The sequence below is a fragment of the Mauremys mutica genome, chromosome 25 (assembly GCF_020497125.1).
Source record: "Mauremys mutica isolate MM-2020 ecotype Southern chromosome 25, ASM2049712v1, whole genome shotgun sequence".
Classification (NCBI taxonomy): domain Eukaryota; kingdom Metazoa; phylum Chordata; order Testudines; family Geoemydidae; genus Mauremys; species Mauremys mutica.
This window is the reverse complement of record NC_059096.1, coordinates 10,326,075-10,342,324: the sequence shown is the minus strand read 5'-3', so window position 1 is coordinate 10,342,324 and position 16,250 is coordinate 10,326,075.

The following is a 16,250-nucleotide window of genomic DNA, read 5'->3' as shown; positions in this document are numbered from 1 at the left end:
CCGCAAGAGGTCGGTGTGACGGGTCACTCAGGTCACATGGCATGGCTTCTGCTCCTTGATTGGATGACACCACCTTTATAACCAGGAGCGGTGCCATCAGACCTCTCTCAGAGCGGCAATGCGGGGAGAGAGATGCAGCAGTGGAATGTGCGCGTGTTTAAATCAATTCCTCTCCTCTTTTGCACAAGAAGGAGGGTGAGATCTGGCTGCCTAGGCGGAGCCGAGATAGAAAAACAGCTGCATACCTCCTTCCCCGATGGAGAGGGAGGGAAGGCGCAAAGCCAGCCCTCCCGTTCGCTGCTCCCTCACCACCTTCGTACCATGCAGCTGAGCGTGCTCCAGAGCGAATACGCTCATTTGGCAGAGAGAGTGCGGCTCTGTGACTAGCACGGTCCCTGAAACTCTTATCTCCTGTTGCAGCCATTGAAGTCAATGGGTCACACAGGGGCGAGCCAGGACAAGATTTGCCCCAACGGGTCGGTTAGCGGAGCTAGGAACAGAGCCCGGGTTTGCTGACTCCCTATTCAAACCACCGCACGTGTGATGGCCAGCACACTGGAGAGCGAACAGGGCCTCCGGAGCTAAAAGCGTGCACCGGTGTAGCCCTGAAGCTACCTAGGGGGGAACAGAAAAAGGCTCAGAACCTCTATAGGTTTGGCAGAAAGGGGGGGGACCCTGGGAGACATGCTCCCCAGTGGGTTATACATCTACTCCCTGCTACTCCCTCTTCCAGTCTTGGGCCTGTGCATTCAGAAACACCTTGCCTTGCATGGCTGTGCAGACAGACCGAGGATTGCTTTGTGGCTCGTAGACTCGCCAGGCAAATGAAGCATGTTATCAAGCCAGATGTCCTCCATGATGCGGGCGGATGGAATCCTCTGAATCCAGCCATCAGGGGACTCCATATCCCACTAGTCTCGGTCATAGAATCATAGAATATCAGGGTTGGAAGGGACCTCAGGAGGTTCTAGTCCAACCTCCTGCTCAAAGTAGGAGCAACTAAATCATCCCAGCCAGGGCTTTGTCAAGCCCGACCTTAAAAACTTCTAAGGAAGGAGATTCCACCACCTCCCTAGGGAACCCATTCCAGTGCTTCACCACCCTCCTAGTGAAATAGTGTTTCCTAATATCCAACCTAGACCTCCCCCCCTGCAACTTGAGACCATTGCTCCTTGTTCTGTCATCTGCCACCACTGAGAACAGCCAAGCTCCATCCTCTTTGGAACCCCCTTCAGGTAGTTGAAGGCTGCTATCAAATCCCCCCTCACTCTTCTCTTCTGCAGACTAAATAACCCCAGTTCTCTCAGCATCTCCTCATAAGTCATGTGCCCCAACCCCATAATCATTTTCGTTGCCCTCTGCTGGACTCTCTCCAATTTGTCCACATCCCTTCTGTAGTGGAGAGACCAAAACTGGATGCAATACGCCTCACCAGTGCCAAATAGAGGAGAATAATCACTTCCCTCGATCTGCTGGTTCAGTGATTAACCAGAGGCTGATGCTAGGAAACCTGGCAGCAAGTGATGGTTGGATGGCACTGCAGGGTTCCCCTGTCTTGGCCAAATCCATTACACCGAGCAGCAGCTTCAAGTGGCAGAGGTCTTTGAAAACCATCTGGGGAGACTTCAGCTGCTGCTGCTTTCATCACGAGTGACACACACGTGAATTGTGCCTCCTTGAGTGGAGAGGAATCCACCCACCCACAAGCTGCTTGGAGACATTCCCGGTATTTCCCACACATGGAGCCAGATCCACCAAGGCCAAAGACAAGACAGAAGCCAAACTGCTCTGCCCAGAGTCACACATCACTCCCGGCACTTGGAAAGGACACGGTGGTTTTGCAACAGGGTTCCACCAGAGAGCATCGAGTTGGTAGCAGCTCCGAGCTACAATGCAGCGCCCGCAGGTGTCATGTTGTGTGCAAGCTGCATCCTCTCCTATGCTGAGCATGCTCAGGTTTGCTCAGTGCTCTGAGCTCTGCGGTGGTGGAGTCGGGGACACGCTTGCCTCTGAATCGGTGCTGCAGGAGTCATCTGTGATTAGGAAAATGAGCACTTTTCTTTTCTCGACTCCGGATGCCTCCCTGTCCTCTGCTGACATAAATACCCCCTGCAGTCTCACTTGAATACAGTATTCTCCTTCACTTCCTGTCCCAACGTCTTGTGCTGCTCTGCACTGTTAAACAGCTGCTGTGTTTCACCCCAGGGGTGGCTGCATTTGAGAGGTGGCTAAAGCATCTATAACATGGACCTATCTTTCTTAGGCTGGCGCAGTACATTGGGATGCCCTGGATGGAGGGCGCTATATCACCGTAAAAGACCAGAGCCTGGCACTTTTCATGCAAGGTTCACAGAGGACTTGAAGCCCTAGTTAATTCACACTCATGACCTCCCTTCTCTCCCCCCCCCCATGGGCAGTGGTTAAATCTGATGAAGCCCATTTAATGGACTGAGAAACTGAGGCACACAGAAGCCACGCCACGTGCTGCCTGTGACAGCCAAACACTCAGCTCGTGGACACGGCCAGAGCATGGACTCGACACAGGGCCGGGTGCCCCCCGGGTAACAGCCCCTGCCTCGCAGAATGAGGCTGCCGTGGGGAAGGGCTGAAGACCCCTTGAGGACCAGCCCCAGGTCAGCACCTCTGCCACAGCTGCCCCTCCTGCACAGGCTAAAAGCAACTAGAGCAGGGTTGGCTTCAGAGCAGAGGCAGGAACTGAACCAATTTCCAGAAGCTTATCAGCCCTCGCGCTCGATAGCACTCTGCCGGCACATGGCGGGGTCTGTGGCCTCGGATAAGCTAGAGGGGGGCTCAATTCTCCACCCGCCTGCCGGGCCCTTGGCTAATCTGTCTGCCCTGGCCAGGGGCCAGGAGCTCGTCAGGAGAGCGATGCAGAGACAAGGCGGCTCTGGGTCTTATCGCTCCTTCGCCAGCAGGCCAGGGATGCCAAGGGTGTAATTGTCTCTGCCTATCTCCTCTCCCCACGGTGGAGCACGCCCGGCGCCGTGGCTGGGCAGGGTTCCCCTCTGAGGGGAAATGAAAGAACAAACCTACGGGCTCCTGCTCCGCTTAACCCCCCCACCCCCCACTTCTAATCCTTCTCAGCGACTGCAATAGGGCAGAGCCTTTTAACGCCAGGGGCAGGAGGTTCACACCAGATCCCTGTGCCAAGCTCCCTCCCTTCCTCCTCCTCCTGGCACCGGCTCCGACTGTCCGGGAGCTCCGAGGAGGCGACTCTAGGGACCCAGGGCTCCCCACTCAGGGAAGAGCAAGTGGGATCACTCCCCTCCCAGTGAGTGCTGGAGGGGGTCTCTCCCACGGTGAGGGCCTGAGCCAGACTCTCGGGAAGCCGGGATAGAGCCGTAGGAGGCCAGGGGCCAACGCAGAATCACAGACCCCTTTGCCTTGAGTAGCCCTGGAGATCTGTGCGTGGGGGTCTGCAGGGCTGGGGACTGACCCACGGTTCTCCTACCAGGGACACTCCCCCTCCCAGGGAAGGAGCCTGGGGAAAGGAACTGGAGAATGAGTGTGTGGAGGAGACAGCAGCGGGGCATTGTGGGCGCATATGGGGAGCAAACCAGATTCCAAGTGTACCTGCAGCCCCACCTCCTCCTCTGGGCCCAGCCACCCCCGCCGCACCCTCTTTGCCGCAGGTGTTCCCGGACACGGGGGCGGCCCGGGTCGGGCACTGCAGCTTGCAAAGCGCCTGGGTCTCTGTGGGGGTGAGACTCGCTGCAGAAAGGCTGAGCGGGGCCTGCTCAGGGAAGGGGCAGTGGCTCTGTTTGCACAGAGGAATGAGCATCCTGCAGGCACAACCGGAGTCCGGACTCCAGGACATTTCTGAGGGGCTCTAGCAGTGACCTGTCCAGCCTAGCCAGGGTACTCCTCTAAGGGCAGTGCATGGGTCCATAGCTCCTGGGGGACCTGGGTTCTAGTCCTGGCTCTGCCACAGATCAGCTGGGTGGACTTGGGCAAGTCATTTTGCTTCTGTGCCTCGGTTTCCCTCCTTCTGTCACATAAGTAGGGCCCTACCAGATTCATGGTCCTTCTTGGTCAATTTCACAGTCATGGGATTTTAAAAATCATAAATTTCATGATTTCAGCTATTTCAATCTGAAATTTCACAGTGTTGTAAGTGTAGGAGTCCTGACCCAAAAAGGAAGTGTGGGGGGGGTCGCAAGGCTATTGTGGGGGGGGGCTGCGATACTGCTACCCTTACTTCTGCGCTGCTGCTGGCAGCGGCGCTGCCTTCAGAGCTGGGCAGCTGGAGAGCATAATAACAAATGGAGCCTATTTGATCTGGAGTCACTGAGAGACAATGAACGTCCCATGCAGTTTCAGAGTAAACGCTCCCAAGCAGGAAATAAAGGAACTGCTCTGATAATTTCAGTGCCACTCACAACACACAAGGGAAAACAAGGGCAGAACTCCTACAGAAGGAAGAGTGGCGCCCCCTACTGCGCCCCCTTCTCCACTCACTGCAGCACCATGCTACGGCAGGGTTTCAGTACTCATTATGATGGGACAGCACCACCCACAAAGGCTTCCAACACAGCTCCTCACAGTGGAAAACGGGGGAAAACACCCTTGAAGGTCTAAATATATCAGGGGTAGGCAACCTATGGCATGCGAGCCGAAGGCGGCACGCGAGCCGATTTTCAGTGGCACTCACACTGCCCAGGCCCTGGTCACCGGTCCGGGGCGCTCTGCATTTTAATTGAATTTTAAGTGAAGCTCCTTAACCATTTTAAAAACCTTATTTACTTCACAGACAACAATCGTTTAGTTATATATTATAGACTTAGAGAAAGAGACCTTCTAAAAACGTTAAAATGTGTCACTGGCACGCGAAACCTTAAATCAGAGTGAATAAATGAAGACTCGGCACACGCCTTCTGAAAGGTGGCTGACCCCTGGCATATATAACCGTCACAGCGGAGGAAATGGCATTTCAAATCAGAGAAATTCAGGATTTGATCTCGACGGGAATTACAACCCTTAGGAAGCATATGCAGAATCCAAGTGGAGGAATTTATCCTGATGAACATGAGATGCAGGGACTGCGGAGTTTCAGGAAAGCCAACTCTGAGGGCTCAGCTTTCATTGGAGGAGTAAATCCCCTGTGCTCAGCAATGTTACGCCCAAGCTGAATTTGGCCATATGTGTTCCCCGTTTTATGGAAAGCACTAATGGGCCAAGGCAGATGATAGACACAAGGGGATGTGTCTGACAAGTGCTTTCATGAGCAACTGATGGTTATGAACAGGCCTGAGATTCTGAACATTTCACGATGAACGACACAATTACTGGGATAGCTGATGCCTCCCCAGCCGGCTTCCATTCTGTTCTGACAAAGTCAAGCCAATGACAGTCACTGAATCAAAGGCAAAAACTTGGCTGATTAGACCTATGAAAATCAAATGCAAACAAGCAGGAATTTGTCATGATGCTATTTGATGCTGGATGAATTTGCTGGTCCATTTGAACGTGAGAGTATTCAGCATCCTGCAATGGAGATGATTGGGGGTTGGACTAGATGACCTCCTGAGGTCCCTTCCAACCCTGATATTCTATGATTAGCACCTGGCAAATCAAATTGCCTTCATGCAGGATATTCTGATATTTCAAAAGTTGTAGTCAAAAATCGCTTAAGGGAAAGAAATTGCAAAAAAAAAAAAATTTTTTTGAATTGGAAACATCAAATTGTTTGACTTCAGTGTTGTCCAATCATTTCATTTTGATTTAGTCAAAATGCTTTTTAATAAGGTAAAAACATATTTCGAGAAAGTCGAACCATTATGAATTGAAACAAAATAACAATGAGCCAGAACGTTTTCACCTTAATGAAACACGTCAACATAATTGAAACAAAATAAGCAAGTTGAATGAATCATTTCTACTTTTTCCCCCATTAAAAATCTTGCTGAATTTGACACATTCCTCAAAAATGTTTTGATTTTGACAAAACCATTTTCTGACTGAAAAACTTTCCCATCAAATGTTTTTAAACCAGCTCTGCATATGATGCTGAATTTGAAATCTATATAATCAATGACAATGATTCTCTTTTGTTGTGCTGCATGAGCTCAGGTCAGTCAATTCACCTCGTTCCTCCCTGTAAGAAATGCAGATAATAATTCTTATCGATCTCACAGGGATGATTCGTTGTAACTCTTCACAATACTTAAATTTAAGCTGAGTAGTAGAATTGGTTAGATTTTATTTTATTTTTACTTTTTTTGGCAGAAGATTTTGACTTTGTCAAAAAACTTAAACCCCCCCAAAATTTTGGCTTTCCCCAATCAACACACAACAAATTTCAGCCAAAGCCATAACACTTTTACCCCAAAATTACTAAAAACCAAATAATTTTCAAATGACGATTACGAATTTTCCTTTTTCAGCCAAAATCTTTTTAGTGTTTTGGTTTTCTGATGGAACATCTAAAATGTTTCAAGAGAGCAGATATTTTCTGAGAAAAAAATTGTTGGGTTGAAAACCCAATTTTCTGTCCAGAAAAAAAGTTGAGAGAATTTTTTTAAATTAGCTGTAGTGAACAGGGAGAGCCTCACCTACTCAGAGTTAACCATCAGCTTCAGCGCTTTTATAATCTGACCTTGATTCCTTGAGATCTTGGGAAGAAGGCTCCCTACCTGTAGATGGATGCAAGTGGGGTAGGGAGCAATGCAATTGTTATGATTTTCTTTTCTGTGTACCGCATCTTTAAATTTCTAAGAAGTATGTTGTCTTCAGAAAGTGGCTGCCATTTTAATTAACAAAGCACGTTGCGGAATGTCACATGCTGTGCTCACTCTTGCTGTCTCATGGAGACTTTACTTTTGTTCTTTCTTGTTTTATTATTTTCCTCATCTGAAATCTATAAGCCATTCATGGTTCAGATGTCTTGCTCTGTGCATATAGAGGTGTAGGAGGAGCAATGTTATTTTCCATCACACAAACCCCTTTTTGGTTTTGAGAAAAAATGGACAATGAGAATGCAAAACACAAATCAAAGCAACATTGCACAGAGGAGCAGGGACCAGTGCTCATCGGCTTAAATGCTTCTTGTTTCCTGCTACCAAAAGGATGCCTATCTGTTACCTCGTACAAAATTTAAGGCAGCCGCATGCAAGGGATCTGTTCCTTCACTCCCCTAGTCCTTGATTCAGCAAAGCACTTGCAGAGAGCTGGTGGAAAAAATTTCTGCGGAACAGTTTCCCATCAAAAAATGTAGTTTCGTGAAAATGGAAGCAGTTTTGGGGAAGTCTCAGTTTCGAGGACCTTTTCAGAGGGCAAAAGCTGAAACATTTTGTACCAATTTTACAGTTTTGATTCATTTTGTTTAAACTTTTAGATTATATTAAAAATATTCATATTATATTTGAATAGCGTAAATAGATCTTGTCAAACTCAAAATGAATCGAAACAAAACAATTTGACAGTGTAGACAGAAGAAAAACGTTTAGCTGGCCCTGAATCAAATTTTGAGGAATTGTCATTTCGGGGAAATCTTGCAACTTTGGCTTTTCGTACCAACTTGGAACATTTTTCTTGAAACGTTGGAATTTCCCGCAGAAGAGAAATTCTGGTTCCCAACCTGCCTCCCAAAGGCCCCATTCAAAATCCCACCCATATGGTCTTTGGGTCAGGGACTGTCCTTTTTATTTGATGTTTGTACAGCCCCTTGCACAATGGGATTTGCTGTGGCTGCGAACTCAATGCAAATAATAAATCCTCATTATAATCAGTTTGCAAAGCAGGTAGTAGGTTTAACCCAGGGCTTCGCATCTCCCCAATGCTTTTACTAGCTTGGTCTCACACAGCAAATCCCAGTACCAGAGCTAACCATGTGTCTCTTGGCTCAGTAGCTGCCCTCAGTAGCCGTGCCTCCCATTATTAATTACACACAACCAGCAGATGAAGATGAACATTACATGCCCTGCTCACCTGCAGGCTTACACCCTGCCCTAACACAATCATTAAAACAGAAAAGATGACAATGCCACTATATAAATCAATGATACACCCACACCTTGAAGACTGCATGCACTTCTGGTCACCCCATCTCAAAAAAGGTATATTAGAAATGGGAAAAAGTACAGAAAAGGGCAACAAAAGTGATTAGGGGTCTGGAACAGCTTCCATATGGGGAGATATTTAAAAAGACTGGGACTGTTCAGCTTGGAAAAGAGACGACTAAGGGCGGATATGACAGAGGTCTATCAAATCATGACAGGAGTGGAGAAAGTGAATTGGGATGTGTTATTTACCCCATCCCAGAACACAAGAACCAGGGGTCAGCCAATGAAATTAACAGGCAGCAGGTTTAAAACAAACATAAGGAAGAACTTCTTCACACAACGCATAGACAACCTGTGGAACTCCTTGCTGTGGGATGCTGTAAAGGCCAAAAATATAACTGGGCTCAAAACAGAATTAGATAAGTTCATGGAGGATGGATCCATCAATGGCTATTAGCTAAGATGGTCGGGGTGCAACTCCATCCTTTGAGGGTCCCTAAATCTGACTGCTAGAAGCTGGGACTGGATGGCAGGGGATGGATCACTCAATGAATCGCCCTGCTCTGTTCATTCCCTCTGAAGCACCTGGCACCGGCCACTGTTGGAAGACAGGACACTGGGCTAGATGGACCATTGGTCTGACCCAATATGGCCATTTTTACTATACTCCATCCCACAATAACATGTTCCTTTCCCCTGCTGGCTTTTCCAGCAGAGAGTTTTCCACTCCTGTTCTCATAGGGGGAAATATGTCCAAATAGGCTCACTGGGAGCTGCGACTGATTACATCGAAACCACCCGGGATGGAGCAGAACGACTGGTGGAACTGAACGATAAGAGGGATGTGACACTGGTACATGCAAAAGCAGAGGAAGCCACCTGCAGCCTCCAAGACACTTAACATGAGCCAGCTGGGATGTTAAAGGCACCAGCAGGCCTCACTGAGAGCATATCTGTGTGGGGAAATTGACCAGAATAGCTTCCCGTGTAGATGCTCAGTTCCAGATTAAAAGTGATTTTATTCCAGAATAATCACTCCACTTTGGAAGCACACTCCTTAGAGTGTTCACACAGGGAGCTCATCCAGACCAGCTCTTCTGGGTCAGTTTTCCGGTGCAGACGAGCTCTTAGATGTATATTTGGGATGATAAAATTAACAGATTATGTGGCCAGAAGAGACCACTGTGATCATCTAGTCCGGGGAGTGGGGGGGCAGCCTGTGGTTCCGGAGCCACATGCAGCTCTTCAGAAGTTAATATGCGGCTCCTTGTACAGGCTGGAGCTACAGGCACCAACTTTCCAATGTGCCGGGAGGTGCTTGCTGCTCAATTCCTGGCTCTGCCACAGGCCCTGCCCCCTCCCCACCCCCTCCCCTGAGCCTGCCGTGCCCTCGCTCCTCCCTCTCTCCCCCCAGAGCCTCCGCCATGCCAGGGAACAGCTGATCAGGAGATGTGGGGAGGCGCTGATCGGGGGGCTGCTGGTGGGCGGGAGGCGCTGGGAGCGAGGTGGGGGAGCTGATGGGGGGCTGCTGATGTATTACTGTAGCTCTTTGGCAATGTACATTGGTAAATTCTGGCTCCTTCTCAGGCTCAGGTTGGCCACCCCTGATCTAGTCTGACCTGTGGAGGTGGATTATTGTGAGGATCCAATTTCAAAGGATTTATTTCTTTAGATATAAACGACACTCAGCAAAAGACCCACCCTGTCCCAAGCTCTGGGAACCCCTGGCAAACACTCAGAAATACTCAACAAGTAACACTCATTGATTAATGCTCTTATATAGCATGTTTCATCAGCCGGTTGAAAAGCGATTTACAAAGGAGAACAGTATTGTTATCCCTATAGTACATATGGGGAAACCGAGGGACAAACAGGCAAAGTGCCTTGCCCATGGTTGTTCAGTTGGCCAGTGGCAGATCCTGGAACAGACCCCAGCTCTCTAGCGTGCTAGTCCAGTACTTTAAACCCCTTGAGCTCACCTGGACTTGGAACAAAACCATCAACCAACCCAGGTGTGCCTGAAGTTGGGCTCACGTTCACTTGAAAGGTCTGTGACCCTAGTAATGAACATTGGCTGGGAAACATACAACTGAGGGAGTTTTGCACAGTTTCAGGTTTACTAGCTGGGACCGGGGTCCTGGTGGGAGCCAGATGAGGTCACTCAATTAGGGTGAACTGCAAAGAATGGAGCAGACAATCCCCAAAGTTGGTGGATATTCCAATACTTAGATTTACCAAGCCAGCACAAAACAACTTCTGATATACCTCACTGGTTACCCAGAAGCCAACACCTCAGTTCCCTTACAGTAACCCAGCCTCAGGCCTCCACCTAGTTACCCAAGTCAAATATGATGAGGATTAATTAAAATCTTTTTCATCATATAAAAGAAAAAGGTTCTACCAATCCCAAAGGATCAGACACATTACCCCCCAGGTTAATGAATATTCCAGATCTTTCCCAAATACATGCATACAGCGGATTCTTATTAACTAAACTAAAATGTATTAAAAAAGAAAAAATAGAAAGTATGGTTAAAAGATCAATATACATACAGACATGAGTTCAATTCTTGAGGTTCAGATTCATAGCAGAGATGGTGAGCTTTGTAGTTGTAGAATTTAGTCCATAGGTTATAGTCAATGTCCAATATCCTATTCAGAGTGTTCCAGCTTAACTGGCATCTCAATCTTGTGACTCAAACTTCCCCTGATGAAGCCTAAACAGATCTGAGATCAAAAGGATCAGGTCCCAAGGGTCTTTTATAGAGTTTTCTAGCAGCCACTTGACCTTACAGTCCTGGGTAACAATAGGCTTTTGATGTAACTATGTGTTTCCTAAGCACCACCAGTAATTAGTTACACAAATTAACATCGGGCAATTTATCCATTAGGCAATCTATCACAAACTTCAGAGACATATAGACAATGACATTATTTCACCCAAGATTCATCTTAATGTTAATGTTCCCTTTTGATCTCTGAATTAATAGTTATAGTGATAGACAGGGACTGTCTGTTTACATGGTTAGCATCTAAGATTCACACAATTAGTATCACCTCTAATAATACAGGTTTGCACTTCAAAGTTCTAACCTATCTAGCATTGAATAGCCCTAATTACCATTCCCAGACTTTCTAACGTGTCTTTAAAGGTTGGCTTTGGGTCATGCAGCCCGCAAGCTGTGTAACCCTTTTTGGCTACGAGTTATATTTTGTACAAGATTCGTTGCAATTATAGAACGGCGATAGCAATCATGCTTTGCATGATTACATTTTAAGCAGACAACGTCCCACTAGCGTTTCATCCTGCTGTGCTCCTGAGTCAACAGCCATTGCACTGCCCCGCTGGAATCAGCGGCAAAGCTCCCATTGACTTCCACAGCAACCAGCAACCTCTCTCTAAATCAAACGCCACAACACACAGCTGCAAATATTCCACTGCTCTGCTCCATGGCTGCGATGCGATCCAAATGCTGTTCACATCAATTACAGCCCAGCGCCAACCACTGCACCGTAAGATTTAGCACAGGCTGGTGGCTTGACAGTTGTCTCATCCCTAGCCAGATTTACAGCACAGCCCAGTCAAGCACCCTCGTTTTCTATTTTTGCACACGGCAATTCCTGGGGTGGTTTCTTTCCCCTTTTTGTTCGCACGCCTGCAGCCTCGCCTGTGGGGATTTATTCTAACCAGGCCAAAAAATGAGTCGCAAAAGGAAAGAATAGCTGTGGCCTACTTGCTGAGTCTTACTAAAGGGGAACCTTGTAATTCATGGGCTTCTCTCAAGTTTATGTCCTTAATGGGTTGTGCCGAGTCGACTTAGGTTTGCTATAAGGCTGACGGTGGCTAACAAATGGATTCTCTGCAGGGCAAAAATGCTACGGCAGTTGTCTGTGTTCTGAGATGGAGGCGCGGAAATGTTTCCCTGCTTTGTCCGCCGCCGGCAGGCTATTCTGCCTCGCTAAAGTACTGGCACATGCGATATGCAAGCTGTGGGTGTGCCATTCCATTGGCAGTCTGTGGCATAGAATCATAGACTATCAGGATTGGAAGGGACCTCAGGAGGTCATCTAGTCCAACCCCCTGCTCAAAGCAAGACCAATGTCCTTGCATTGCTCTGGGGAACAACCTCTCCTTTAATGAGGGGGTCCGTTAGCAGTGTCATTTGCTTCCAGTTCAGAGATGCCAACCATCAGTGTTTGCTGGGCACACTGGAGTGAAAGGGAGTCTGGCCGCTGAGATCGGGCGGCACTGGATAAGTCCAGAGGAAGCACGGAAGAAGGGTCTTCTCCTGAGTCGGGACTTCAAACGGCCACCCCCATAGTCGTGCTGGGCCCTGTCAGTGCAGCTGTGCTGCAGAAGGATGGTCCCAACCCAGCTTGGAACAGGGTTAGGGGTCCCCTGGGCGCAGAGTCTCTACCTTTGTCACAGGTTGCCGGCTGCAGCCTGAGGAGGTGACCGAATGCGTCTGAAGAAAACCCGTGCCAGAGGCGGCTGCTTCGGGTGGCATTGGAAAGGATGAGCCTCCCGCATGTGCCTACAGCATGGGGCTGAGCCTGCCCCCATTGAAATCAGGGGCCATAGGAGGAGGGTTTCTTGGCTGCCATGGAGGGCATAGAGATAGGGCAGGCTTGGCCATGCTATGCCATGTGCAGAGCCCAGAAGCACTGGTGCTTTAGTGACACTGCTGTGGCTACGAGACAGACAGGCGGTTGGCAGAAAGGACTGCGATTTGCTCAGCCTCTTCTTGGGTTTGACTTTGAGGTTCGGTTGGCGCAAACCCCAACCATTCAGCGGAAGCTGCCAGGTTTTCTCCAGTGACGCATTCTGGCCTGGAGCCACCAGCCAGCCCCACAGATTGGTGAACGTGGGGGGGTGGTCTTTCACTGGACCCCGATCCAGAACCACTGCTTCACTCTGGCTGCTTTCACTTTGCTCTGAAGCCACCATTATAACTCGGCTCGTATTAGCGAGAGGGGCCCCACAGATCCGAGTTTGGAGGCTGTTGGAGAGCCATTTGGGGGTTGCTGGCCGCACTCCAGACATGTTGCAAAGTTCACTCCTCAGTTTCCAAGGACATCCCTGGGATGAAACCAACCGAAACGGACTCCAGCTTCCTCGCTGTTTTTAGCACTGGCTTTATATTTTATTCAGCAGGCTAAATGTCTTGCCAGCGGCGTGTCTCGTGCTGCAGAGCGTGGCTGTGAGCTCCGTACCGCATCAGCATGAACACCCGCCACCAGGGCATTTGCTCTTCGGAGGCTGCGGCTTGTTTGAGTTTAATTGCAGGGATGTTCTCGTGCGTTTAATTAACTCAAAGCTTTTGTCGCTGCGACCAGAGAAGGGAGATCACGGGAGGAACTGCACACAGGTTGTGGTTCCTGGGGAGAGGGGCTGCCTGGAGACAGGACAGAAAAAACAGTTGAGTTGTATCAGGGTCATGCCGCCCATCTAGAATGGACTCATCTGCACGCCTTCTCCAAGGCCGTGGGGACTGATCCGCCTGGGGCTTCTCCAATCTCGCTGCATTTTCTTTTCTTTTTTTTTTTTTTGCAATGGAAAATGGGGTTTTCCAGCCAAACAAAAACTTTCACGGGAAATGTCTACTCTCCTCGAACAGTTCAATCCTTGAGGGGGCCATTTAGGGAACTGGGGTAAAAATCTGTCTGGGGATTGGTCCTGCTTTGAGCAGGGGGCTGGACTAGATACCTCCTGAGGTCCCTTCCAACCCTGATCTTCTATGATATTTGATTTGGCATCGACAATCTGTGGTGAGTCCCCTGCTGCCCCGCGAGAGCAATGGGGTGAGCGAGGCAGGAATAAAGAAGAAGTCATCTGCTGTTGAGTTCTCCCCTGCCAAGCGAGGGATTATAGAGCCAGAGGAGTTTGAACCACAACCGTCCCCCTGGCACTGTCTTTCAGAGCCCTACACATCCCCATTTCCAGGGAGAGCTGCTCTCCAGAACTCTGCCCAGTGAAGTGCCGTACGTCCCAAGGGCCTGGGCTTCCGGCCTTTCCCTTGGGAGACATGGAGCCTAGATACCACAGTGATGGGCGCATCAGACGTGGCCAAGACAGAGGAGAGATGCTAGAGAGCAGAGGGGACAGAGCAGGACGAGTTGAATCCAGTCCATCTCGTTGCCACAGTCCAGGCAGATCCGCTCACTGCAACCCAGCCTGCGTTCGGTTTCATGGCATCACCCCCAGCAACGCCCCAGCGGCTCCTCGCCTCGACTCCCGCTCCCTCCTCCGGCACGCGGGCCCATCCCTCATGGGTAGGGTGACCAGACAGCAAGTGTGAAAAATCTGGACAGAGGCCCCGCCTCTGCTCCACCCCGACCTGAGGCCTCTCCCCCCCACTCACTACATTCCCCCTCTCGGTGGCTCGCTGTCCCCCCCCACCCTCACTCACTTTCACTGGGCTGGGGCAGGGGTGCGGGAGGGGGTGAAGGCTCTGTCTGGGGGTACAGGCTCTGGGTGGGACCAGAAAGGAGGAGTTCAGGGTGCGGGAGGGAGCTCTGGGCTGGGGCAGGGAGTTGGGGTGTGGGAGGGGGTGAGGGCTCTGGCCGGGGGTGCGGGCTCTGGGGTGGGGCTGGGGCCGAGTGATTTGGGGTGCAGGAGGGGGTGCGGGCCCTGGGCTGAGGCAGGTGATTGGAGTGCAGGGGAGAGTCAGGCTCTGGACTAGGGCCAGGGATGAGGGGTTTAGGGTGCAGGAGGGTGCTCCAGGTTTGGGGGGCTCAGGGGCTTGGGCTTATCTCAGGCAGATCCCGGTCAGCGGCACAGCAGGGAGGCTAAGGTAGGCTGTCTTCTCCTGCCTGAATCCGCCTGCATTTAGGGACCTGATATAATTGTTCAATTGTTTATTTCCAACAGCGCCAATTTCCAAACAACCCAGGGTGGTAACCCGCCCCTTGGCGCTCCCAGCCGAAGGACCAGGAGACAGCGGGCAGGGGAGTAATTGAGAGCCACGGTCTTGCAGAGGAACTTAAACCTGAACAGGCTCAGGGCCTTACGGGTGAGGCCAGGGAAGGCGTGTTGGACACAGGGGACCCCACTGAAGGAGGTGCGGAGATCATGGCATAGGGAGCTGACCGATGGGTGTGTGAGGTTGGGGGTGGGGAAGTGGAGAGGAAAGAAGGGGCGGGATTCGGAAATGGGTTGTGTGGGCAGGGCAGTCGGTAATCCCCCTCCGACAGACTGGGGGTCTGAGTGACGAGGAGGCCGGGGGTGCTGGCAGCAGGGGTGGAGAAGAGGGGACAGGGAGGAGGTTTGCAGGGGGGGGGAGGTCAGGAGTTCAGATCTGGCCCTGCCCAGACAACATGCCCAGGAGGGACGGGCCGAGGGGCAGGACTGGATGGAAGGAGGTCATTTATGGGTCGAGAGGAATCCCCGAGGCACTGGCACTGAGATGATGGGCAACCTCAACCCTGACCCGCAACCCCAGAGAGGGGCCAAAGTGAGATGAGCGAAAGGCCAAGGAAAGAGCCTGAGGAACCCCCATGAGCCAGGACATTCAGCGACCACCACCTCTGCCACCACTGGGCCCATGACCTAGGACCTGCGCTAACCACCGACCACTAGTGTGAGGCCCACGAATTGGGACACGCACCAACCGCCAGCTCTGTCCGTGCCATGCCCGTGAGCCTGGCAATGATGATGTGGTCACAGAACTAGAGTTGGAGTCGGGACCCTTGGGATTTATTCCCAGCTTGGCCACTGGCTCAGCGTGAGAGTTCGGGATTGCCCAAACTCCAGCTCTCTGTGTCTCAGTGTCGATCACACCAGTCTCACTCCCGCTCAGGACAGACTTTCTGAGCTTCTCGATTGGGACCTTTGGGTATTACCATGATCTTAGGAATGGTGAAATGCTTTTAAAGTCACTGTCAGCTCCCCTGCCACTCACTCAACATCTTTCTGGGACAGATGAGCCCAGCAGGCAGCCCCGGGATCCAGGCAAAGTTTGGGATTCACGGTACGAGCCAGAGTTAAAAGTCAAAATGACGGAAATCCTGCGAGGTCACCGCTCTGGGGAGATTTGGGTCCCATTGAAACCAGAAGCAGGAAATGTGTCCCTTTCCTGGTTGGGATCCAGCTTGGAACCAGAAACTGGACAGATGGTTTCAGATCAGGGGAGTCTGGCACAACGGGGAAATTTATCAGAGGTGCCATTCCCCTCCTAGCCCATTTCTGCATTGTTCTTACCCATAAGATGTTTGCTTCACCTGTGAAGC